Below are 11,589 nucleotides of genomic sequence, written 5' to 3'. Positions count from 1 at the left end.
TTAGTTCACACAACAATCCCCCAAAGCAGTCTCCGTGCCTCTGAGGCTGTCTTTTGGGAAGACATTCAGTTGCGAGACCCTTCCTGCAATGACATTCAGGATATTCCCTGAGCCACAATTTTTCTCCTTAAGATCACCCTCATTGTTATTAAAGGGACTACTTTGAGTCCCGTTTTAATTTTGACTGTTGATTTGCATAAACACACCAAGAGCAGCCTGGGTCACTTGTGGTCTTTAAGCCCACCTTGCTGGAACTCACACGGGAACCTTTAGATTTACTCCTCAGTCTGCCCCTCGGGGCACAGAAGCAGAGCCACACATCCACCATCTGGCTTCGCCCGTACCAGTTGTTTCACTCAACTCCTTGAGGCTTCCATTGTGCCTACAGGTTCCTTTTTGGCCAACTTTCAGGAAAGCAACCTTCGTTCCTTCCCTGGAAAGACTGCCATGAACCGCACAACCAACCAAAGTACCAGGCTTTTCTTGTGGGCTTTCACTAGCTTCGCAAGTCAATCCCAGTTCCTCAGGGCTTTCTGGTGATGGCCAGAGCCCACGCATGCCTCCTTCCAGCGTGACATTCCAGTCAAAGTCTTGGTTAACTAAACCACTATTAGTGACTGGTCTTATTGGATTTATGCAAAGGAACCTTATGTTATCACTCACTCCTTCAGAATGCCAAATCCTGGAGGGATCAGGTAGGGAGAAAAATATAAAGTGTGAAGGAAAATCAGAAGGAACTGATATCCCCCAGGCTTCTCAAAACTCTCCTACAGAGTGTGATACAGAGTGTGAAGTTTCAACCTTCCCTGGAATTCTCAATTTCCTTTTCAGAGCAGATACAGAGCAAAATCCAAAACACAGAGTTCCAGAACAATACACAGATATGAGTATTCTCTTGAACCAATGCATCCATCGGTGCCTTGCAGAGACATGCCCCGCTGCCTGTGGCTGAATCAGTCATCAGCCCTAAATGACCCTTCCTCGGTCCCGAGTGGCAAAACCATGCTCCTCAACTGGTTATAGGCAACCTTTCACTAGGTCTTACAGCGACCTTTTTTAGGTCCTACAATATAGGAGTTTTCTGATCAGAAAGAAAACGAATGTGAGAAATTTTTTCTTTTCCCACAAAACCATAAAACAGGTAATTGGCTTCCTTTACTCCAGGTTAAAAACTTGCACATCCTTTACACATAATTTTATTCACCCAGATTTAACCATCATGCTCTTTGAATCCTGGTTCCTTTCCCACACTGGGAAGGACTATACTTAACTCAGTATGTGGCAGCCAGAAGTCTCTGGCACTACAGAGCCTTTAGTGCCTTCCACTAAAATCCCTAGATTCGCAGGGACATCCTGTAGCTTTCTGAAGCTTCGACCCTGCAAACACCGTATAAATGAGATGGTAACCCTGGAACCTCAGTTAATGACCTTCAGAACCAGAGCCCTTCCTATCAGAACCAGTTACATTGAGAACCTGACTGATGCAGTGCCCACAGAGCAGCAGCATACAGCCCATAATCTGAAGAGAGCCCTTAGCCCACCACCTTGTCCAGTTCCAAGATGGCGGCACCCATGCATGCCGGGTCATCCAAGATGGCGGCACCCATGCATGCCGGGTCATCCAAGATGGCGGTGCCCATGCCCAACCCACCCTCCTTGGTGGGGTACTCACGTGGCTCATCCTCCATTTTACCCAAAGTCTCAGCACACCCACATGGTTTTCTGTCCGATCCCCACCATACATGCAGGCTCGGCTTACAGAGCTGAGGGGTTTGCTTCCTCCCCAAGCCTGAGTACAGCTTCCCTTACTGCCCCCTGGGCTCACCGAAAACTGTAAATGAGCAGACATGACCCCTACTAACCAAACTATTATCCACAACTCCATTATTTCATAACTGTGTTCAGAAACCAGTTTGCAACCAAACCACTTTCACATCTCTGCTCTCTCCCCGTTTCATTTTCTTTGCACCTTTCCAGGTGTGAGAGGCGGTCAATGCCCTCGAGGAGTGCGGAGAAATTCTAGAGACGGGGGAAACTCCAAAGTCTCACTCTCTCGCACCTGAGGAGGTCAGTCTCGCACGGACAATTATTGTCCCGGCAGAGTCACCAAAATCTGTTACCGAACAACAGGGGGCCAAAGGGCAATATACTATTAGCCAAAAGGAACCCCCAGGTTCCTTATGTCCACTACCTACAGAAAGACGTCTCTCAATGCCAGAGATTGGTGAAAAGGAAAGAAATCATTTATTTAATGCTATACAGACTTAAAGTAATGACCTAATGTCTTCATCAAAATCCCAAAGTCCCTTGAAACACCCACACAGTCCTTCCTTCCCCCCTTTTCCCAGTCTTGGGTACCATATCTCAGGAAAAGAAATAGAATTCTGTGGCTCAGGCAGTCCCTGGTTCTTTCCAGTAATCCATCTCGGCTGCTAGGCCTCCCTCAGGTCCTAGAACCATCAGCTGTTTTGCCAGGACCTCTGCTAAAGCTGGGTGGTGGTTCCCCACTCTGACAAAGCCACATAGTTCTCTGTCATAGGACCACAGGACTCCCTACTCTGCCAAAACCATGTGGTCCTCTCTTCATTGGCATCCATGTCTGGGTTTAAATCCCCGCACCAATCCTCCTCTGCAATACCATTTCTGACTCCTCCCACAATTGACCACACTTGCCAGAACTCCCATATGCTTTGAGCTACACTGGGCTGCCATCATGAGTCTGGCAGGTGTGGCACCATGTCTTGGAGCCAATCTTCTCCAAGCTCCCACACAGGCGCTGTAACTCCGGGTACCTGCCCCCCCAGTTATGTCCTGGCGGGGAAGTTATTTCCATTCCCCTGGCTCAGGGTATGGTCACAGCTATTTAACATAGCTATCCAACCAGCTAAAGGTTATAGATATGTTAAATGACCCAGCCAGATGTTAGCTACAAAGCTATTGCTATGTGAAACAGCTCTCAATGGACCTGCTCCATTTGTCCCCTCCCCCAAAACACACAGGAAGGGGGAGGGGTGAGGACATCTTAATATTTCCTGGACACCTTGAGTTCTGGACCCCATTCCAAATCCCTATTAGGACCCACTCTTGGCTGCACCCTGTAACAAAATGATCACAGAGGGTCTGAAAAACCTTCTGCTTGGTTACATGTTCAATGCCCTGCAGCTTCTGATGTATTTCTAGCTGCAATTTATCAATTTGTCTCTTTAGGTTGGTAGAAAAAGTCAGTCTTAGCTGATGAATATCGCTCCAGGAGTGCTGGCTGGAATTCCACTTCAGGGGGATGACACATAGCTTTGAGAAATCTGGATGGGGGACTCCCAGGGGTGGAGCTGGGTCACAGCTGGGGAAGCCGTTTGTGATATGACTTCACTGTCTTTGCCAGCAGTTCCAAAGGTCATTCTGGAGAATAAACAAGCATACCCTCTTCCCCAAATTAAGAGATCTGCAGGGCGGGCCCTGCCAAGTGCCATTTCCTAGCAGATCTTTATATGAAACCTGAGGGTAAGGTGGTTTTGAGTCCTTTGTCTGAAAATGTTCTTCACCTGGAGTACAAAGTGATTCATCACAATTTACAAAATTATATGTAAACATGACTAACATACTCAAAATTTTCAGGGAAGAACTCATGGCTCCCCCGCTTTTTTTTAAGGTTTTAAAAGTATGATGAGCCCATTCTACAATTGCCTGACTGGTTGGATTGTAAGGTATTCTTTTATGCTGGATACTCCAATGTTGAAGAAAGCCTGAGTAGAATAGGCAAGGTATCCAGGGTCATTATCAGTTTTAATTTGCTGAGGCCATCCTAATGACTAAAGGACTCAAGCCAATGGGCTTGTATATTTTTTGCAGATTTTCCTGTTAAAGCAGATGCCTGTAGGGCATCAGATAAGTATCAATAGAAATATGGATATATTTGAATTTCCCAAAGTGAGAGCAATGAGTGACATCTGTTTGCCAAATTATCTGAGAACTTAGTCCTTGAGGATTAACTCCTGTAAATGGAGTCCCTTGCTAAAGGCTTGGCAATCAGGATATACTTTAATAATTTGCTTAGCCTGGAAATACAGGCCCCTTGGTGTTTCTGAAAGTGGCAATGAGTTTTAAGAAGCAAGTTGTTCTCAGGACTTGGTGGTTCCCAGGTTGAGTTTTCAAGGAAAGTGAGAAAGATGGGTGAAGGAGGTGCTCTACTTAAATATGTTTTAGACAAAAAATGGTTACACACCAAGGGCCTTTTGTGACTCAACTGATTAACCATTTCCTCTGGGAGAATAGCTAGTTCTTCCCCAAGGAAACAATCAGCGTTTACAGGTACTGAGTTACAAAATAGTACTTAGTCTTGCATGGAGCAGGGCCAGTTCTCTCCGGGAGACAGTACACCTATATTTCATTTTTATAATGAAGGTCACAGCTCTGGCATAAGCAAGGAGGATTCTTATTATTTCTTTAACACGTCACACCCCCATCCCACTTATAGCATGCTTTAAGACTGACAAACTCATGAATGCATTCATAAATTTTAGAAAGTTTTTTATCCACTGGCAAATACATTTACTTTTTTGTTGATGTTAATTCTGATTGATTCCTGCATTCCTTGAGTGTGCTCCAAAGTGAGCTATCTCATTATCTAGTGCCATTGACAACTTCACGGTGGCTGGAGAAGAGAGAGAGAGAATGCTAAGTTCCACCACCTTGTTTTTAGGACTCAAGCAGTCTCTGGGCCTCCATAAGGAAGATTCAGAAAGGCTGAAAGACACACTTCCTACCATTTTAACTGTCTGAGGGAAGTGATCTTTTTCCTTCTTTAAACAATCAATTTAAATTCTGAGTAGAATCTTTATGATGTAACAACATCAGAAATCTTCCTCTATTTACAAGAAGTTTAGCAAAACATTTTGAAAGTGAGCTGTTCCTTTCAAGACAAAAACAAAAACAAAATTCAAGCAAACAGGTATTTTCAAAATAAATCCTCTAAAAGAGGGAGTGAAACATTAACCTTAGAATCTTATTCCACACCACCTGTTGTGATTTCAATTTCTGCCCAACTTTGTCCTAAATAAGTGTAAAGATCCCTTATCAGGGAGACATTCAGCAGCCTCCAAAAGCTGCTTAACTAACTTAAAACATTGCTCTTGTTCCTTATAGACCTCATTCCCCATGGTTGAAGATTCTTAGGAACCTTTAAATAAATTCCTTAACAAATAAAAGGACCTTTTCTGAAATTCCTCCCACTGCAAGCACAGCGATTCTTGTAAATAGCTCTGTAACTAGTTGCGATTCTTAACGCTGATTAAAGGGAAAGTCTTTGCTCTTTCTCCCAAGCCTAGACCTAATCGGCAAATGCTTGAGAGAAGGAGCAAGGCTCCTGCTTACTAAAGAAGGTACAATTGCAAAGTGGTCACAAGAGGGTGATCTAGGCAGAAAACCCTTTTCCTCTGAAGTCCAACACTGCCTTGGCATTCCCGAAAAGCCCTCGGGGTCCTCGGCCCTTACCTGGGCTTATGCCTAGATAATCTCCCCAAGTTGGAGTGTTGTCCTTAACGACCGCTCATAGCCACTGGATCAAAGCAGGTCCCGAATCCTCGGGCCTTCATATTTGAATCTTTGGGAAGCAGCCACCCACCCCGAGGTCTTGTGCATCCTGACTGTACCGGGATTTGCTATGGCTTGACCCTGCAATGCAAAGTCTTCCAAATAAGTAAAAAAGGAAGATTTAAACAAGAAAAGCAGTCAACTGAAGAAGACAACCAAGCCAGCCAAGGAAAATGTAGCATCAATCAAGACAATGAGCAGCAGAGAAATGAAGCAATTAACTAAAGACAGACATATTAAGAGGAAAACAAAACCCAAACCACCCACACCAGTCAGAAGCCTTCTGACCAGAGCTGCAGCAGCTCGAATAAATTTAGGGAGGACTGGGCTTCCTTTTCAGAACCCAGAGTCCTTAACTTCCAATGGGTTCACAATGACTCTCCGAAGCAGCTCTCTTACCAGGTGACTTGCCCAACCCCCAGTGGCTGTAGACAAACCTAAGAAAATTTCACCTCCTAAAAATTTAGAAAAGCAACGAAGGTGTGATAAGAAGGTGCTTACTAACACCAGAGTCAGCCACTCAGAAAAGGATTCTGTCCCAACACAAGATCCCCTAGATCCTCCTGATGCAGAGAATCTAACTGGCATACAAAATGCATCTGTAGTAACAGGGGAGAGCTAAGGGACAATCAAGTCTTGGTCCCAAAGGGCTGAAGATACCAAAATAAATGTTCCTACTCATAGTGACCCTGCAGCAGAGAGCCTTTCTGAGGCCCTGGATGGGACACATGATGAAGGAATATCCCCTAAAAAGACAAGAAATTATTCCAGTTATTTTCCTGGCATATCTGCTCAGGACACTCTGTGTGCTTCTTTGCTCCAAAGGGCAGCCCTCGAGGTTACCTCTGAGGGGAACGACAGCAATGAGTTCAAACAATTATGTTCACAAGTTGAGTCTCTTAAGCTTTCTGATTCTAACCTGGCTCTCATGCACAATGAAAGTGACTGTTGCCCCACCTCCAGCTTTAATAAGGTTATATATGAATGGGACCTTTAGAAACTGTATATTGAGGGGGTCTGTATATCCCACCTCGTTATTAAAATTACTCTTAGCAGGCTCAGAAGAAGAAACCCTTGCTGCTGAACCAGATTTTGTAGAGGTAGTCAAAGCTACCCCAGATTAGGAAAATCCTAATAACATTCCTGTCTCAGGACAGGCTGGTAGTGCTTCCCCACATCAGTGGGAAGTTCCTTGTGCTAGCCCAGGTCATAGAGAAACTGGGTGAGACCCCAGTCCCAGCAGAGATCTCTGGTGCTATGTCAGTCCAAGGAGAGGTCTCTGGTGCTATCCAAAATGAGCAAATCCTTGGTATAGGTGGGGGTCCTAGCCCAAACCCACCCTCAGACCTTCACACCTACTTCTTTATTCCTGCTACTCTAAACTCAATTTCTCCCTGTAATGCTCTCCTGGAATGGCCTGCTCCCAGATCACTGTTTCATACAGGATTGGGGTCAGTGCACTCTGTCTTTGGGCTCAGGTCACACCACACAACCATCATCAAACTCAGAGATAAACTCAGAACCTCCAATAATCACTATAAGCAGTATAGAAAATGAGAAGCCAGTCCACATGGGCTTTCTACCAGCTGACACTCAGGTGTTTACATTAGCCTCAGAGGGAGGATTCGGCCATGCCTCACAGGGATTTGTGCCAAACTCCCAGGCTGGTCCCGACAAATCGCCAAGGAGGGGCCTCCCTGATCCACACCACAGTGCTGTGTAGGCCAGTGTCACTGGCCAGCACCTCCTCTTCTTCTCGCACCAACTTTGCCACCTTCTTCAGAGAAGAAACAAAAACCATGTGGAGTCTGCAAGCCCTGCCAGCAGAAGACGAACTGTGGTGAATGCACCTACTGCCAGAATAGAAGGTACAGCCACCAGCTCTGTAAGAGGAGGAAATGCAAGGAACTGAAGAAAAGACCACTTGTCACTGTGCGTTTGGAGGTTGTAAAGGAAAACAAGAGGCCCCACAGGGAAAAAGAGCCCCAAGTTATAAAGTTAGATTTTAAGAACAAAACAAATGGCCCCAAGTCAAAGTCCATGGAATACAGCTGGTATGGTCAGGGGCATGGAAAAAGATGGGAGTTGAACCTGCATCCCCCTGAAAATGTCACTCAGAATAAAGAAGGTATGACAGGTATTGAAGTGGAGATGTGGACACCGAACAAGAAATCACATTTAACTCATCAGGTCAAAGGAGAGGTTAAGGCCATTGTGACAGAAGCTGAAGATGACAGGAAATCCTACTTACTGAACCCCTTGAACCTCAAAACTTGTTTGCACAAACTAAGAAATAGCATTAAAAATGTATACTATTTACTAATTGAAACATGTGTGTCTTTTAAGAAAATGAACATTGAAGGATTTGGCAAGGCATGTGAAAACAATTCCTATAAACTCCAGAAAGACACTGCAAACCATAACAATGCCATGAGCTCTATTGCCACTACTGCAAGCTGTGATCATCTGCAGGGGAAGGGGAATGCTTCAGTCTTCCAGATGCCTGGCTCTAACTGAAAGACTGTTCCAGACCTTACAAACTTCAACGTGTAGGGTCATACCAGTGCACCCAATGAAAGTGATCAACCAAAATCTCTAGACAATTTAGCAGGTAAAAACCGAAACTTGAATCTCCAGTTCAACCAAGTCTTCTATTCCCAATAAGAGACAGGAGATTAATGCTAGAGCAAGTGGTTGCTATAGAAGCCTTGACTCAGCTTGCAGAAGCCCCTTCAGAAAATTCCTCACCATCAAGGTCAGAGAAGGATGAAGAAGCAGGGAAGAAGACGGCGAGTCTGCTTAATAGCTGTGAAGCTATCCTCTGTTCGGTAAGAGAAGACCTCCAGGGACCAAATTCACAAGCGGAGCCTCCAACCCTGCATCACTGTCCATCCTTGGAAAAGCAAAGTTCATGCAACACAGTGGTGTTCAATGGCCAAACTATCGTTTCTAAGTCCCATAGCAGCTGTGCCACTAGCCAAACATCCATAAAGTCACAGGAATCTTCCACAGTGGGAAATTCAATATTTCTTATTATACCAAATCCACATTCATCTATAACTGACACCAGCTGTTGCGCGTGGGTCACCGGCCAGCCGTGACCACGGAACGCTGTGGATGGCTCGACAATACGCGAGAAAAAACACACATGCACAGAGACAAACTAGTTTCTGTGGGGAAGTAGGGACGAAATGGCCACCCCCCCTAGTGGGGAGCGCGCTGATTTACCGTCCATACCTGCTTTTATTAGGCTCATTTTGCATAATAATTCAGGTAAAGTACAGTACTCATTAGGGGAAGTAAGGAACTATAGAAAACAAAGAACTCTGCCGGTCTATTGAGTTGGGGTCAAAGAGCTGTAAGACTGAGGAACAAACTAACTTCCTCCCAAGACCCTTCTCATTCAACTGAGAGCATTCTAAACAAAGAAGGTTTCACAGTAATTTACATGTTCTTTCTTAGGCCTGATCACCCCGGGAAATCCGCACTTCTCAGTACCGAGCTGTACCACCCTGTCATTGTTTCAGGCTTAGGTGGAGCAAGGGAACTAAGGCCACCGAGAGATAAGGAGATTTTCTTCCAGACGCTGAGAACTCAGACTTTGTCAAAGCTGAGGAGTGAGGGTCCATCACCCCCTTTTGCTGCAGCCCCCCAAGTCCTTCTTTTGGGGGGGCCTCCCAAAGTGATCGTGCCTGGCTTAGGTCATTCCCCCGTGGGGAATCTTACCCGTCTTTGGCTAACCGACCAAGCTTTTTGGGGTTCAGTTATGAATAAAGCAGCAGAAGCAGCATTCCTGCCAGGAAGATAAGCTTTTGTCTCCTTGCTGGCTTACAGTTCCAAGGGCATTCCCTTAGCCTTAGCTAGGTGGGGGTTTCAGCCTCTGATACCAGTCAGGGCGGTTCCCAACAACCAATAACAGTGTTGCTCCAAGTAGAAGTGATCCTGATGGTTGTTCCAAGGATCTGCATCAGTTGCCACCAATGAGTAAGAAACAGGGACTCGGCAACCAGTCACTGGGCAGCAGTAAAGAGCCGAACTCAAAGGATGATCCGTTACATCAAGATACAGTTCACAGCAAAATAGAGGAAGATGTCGCAACACAGTTAACACAACTTGCATCAATAATTAAATGCAATTCCATAAAAGCAAATGAAAATAATGTGGAAAGTACAACAGCAAACCTTGTCGAGTCTAATGTACAGCACACATTCAGTCAGGAGAAGGGCACAATACAACAGAAAGTACCTTCCAGTGTACAAAATACTCAGAGCTCACCACTAACAGAGCAGAAGAACACAACCCACAAACAGACAAAACCTGCCCCACTTTGGGCGCCAGCTGAAGCAGACACCGGCCCTCAGTGTTCTCGGCCTCAATGGATGAGACATGAGACATTCACACGGACTACCGAGTCCTGTGTGGAGGGCAAGGGAAGGCCTGGCTACCCTCTCAAGGGGAGGGTGCCTCAGAGCAGCCTGGCCACTCTCAATATAGCAGCCCGATCCTTCCCTTCACAGGGTTTTTGTTACCTTTTATTTGCACAGGAGTGCAGGTAAAGTATATTAATCATTGTCAGGCAGTAAAGATCAAACAGATAGTTAACATTCAGAGGGCTCACACTGAGTTGGAGTCTTTTCACCTAAAAAAATACAGAACTCAGGACTCTGAATTCATTTCCTGCCTGGGCCTTCATAATCTATTGAAGAGCATCCTGATCAAGCAGGTTTCACAGGATTTTACATATTCCTTTTTCAGGTCCGATCATTCCAGTAACTCTGCTGTCCCCAGTGTGGGTTGCACCACCTCTTGTTATTGTCACAGGCTTGAGTCGGGCCAAGGAGACAAAGGCAGCTGGGAGATTGGGATGTCTTGCAGGCAGAAAGAGGACTCAGGCTCTGTGAAGGCCGAGAGGTGAGGGTGGATCTCTCCTTTTTTCCATAGCCCCTGAAGTTCTTCCCTAGGGACTGCACGTGATCATGCCTGTCTTAGATTATTCCCCCCTTAGGGAATTTTACCCATCATTAGCTAACTGATCCAGCATTGGGGGCCAGGCAAGGAGCAAAAGAAGTGCTCCTGCCAGGGAGATAAGCTTGTCTCCTAAGTGGCTTCTGGTCTGGAAGTCTCTCACTCTGCCTCAGCCATAGGGGTTTACAACTCCTTCAACCAGGCATGGTGGACCCCAACACCTCCCCATACAGTGTTGCAACACAGGGACATGGGTTTCCCCAAGCTAAACTCTGCCACTTACTACTTAACAGGTGAACCCAGACAAAAAAGTATGGCCCAAATGGAAGAACAGATGAAAGCTCCAGTAAAAAAAATACAACTAAGTATGATGAAGAGATAGCTTAGCTATAAAATGCAGAGTTCAAAACACTGGTAATCAGGATGCTCACAGAAATTGTGAGTATAGCCACAAAACAGAGGTAAAAGCAAAAGCTATGAAAAGTGAAATAAAGGAAAATGTACATGGAATCAGCAGTGACAGGAAGTAAACCAGGACTCAAATAAATGGCTTGGAGCAGAAGAAATAAATATTCAATCAGAACAGAATAAAGAAACAAGAATTCAAAAAAATGAGGAGAGGCTTAGGAACCTCCAGGACATCTTTAAACATTCCAATATCTGAATCATAGGGGTGCAGAAGGAGAAGTGGAAGAACAAAAAATTGAAAACTTACTTGAAAATATAATGATAGAGAACTTCCCCAATCTGGGAAAGGAAATAGACTTCCAGGAAGTCCTGGAAGCCCAGAGTCCCCCAAAGAATTTCGACCCATGGAAGCACACACCAAGGCACATCATAATTGCAATAATAAAGATTAAAGATAATGAGAGATTCTTAAAAGCAGTAAGAAAAAAGGAGGTAGTTACCTACAAAGGAGTTTTTGTAAGTCTATCAGCTCATTTCTCAAAATAAACCTTGCAGGCAAGAAGGGGCTGGAAAGAGGTATTCAGAGGCATGAAAGGGAAGAACCCACATCCAAGTTTACTCTATCCA

At 45.1% G+C, this 11,589-nt stretch overlaps 1 pseudogene; it reads left to right on the top strand.

Moving 5' to 3' along the window:
• The first annotated feature begins 1,560 nt into the window (after positions 1-1,560).
• On the top strand, positions 1,561-10,490 carry LOC123818693 (annotated as a pseudogene).
• The last annotated feature ends 1,099 nt before the right edge of the window (positions 10,491-11,589 follow it).

The sequence above is a fragment of the Phyllostomus hastatus genome, unplaced genomic scaffold (assembly GCF_019186645.2).
Source record: "Phyllostomus hastatus isolate PE091 unplaced genomic scaffold, TTU_PhHast_1.1 phas_contig_29, whole genome shotgun sequence".
Classification (NCBI taxonomy): domain Eukaryota; kingdom Metazoa; phylum Chordata; class Mammalia; order Chiroptera; family Phyllostomidae; genus Phyllostomus; species Phyllostomus hastatus.
Note: the sequence above shows the minus strand (reverse complement) of the source record. Positions and strands in the feature narration are given on the sequence as shown.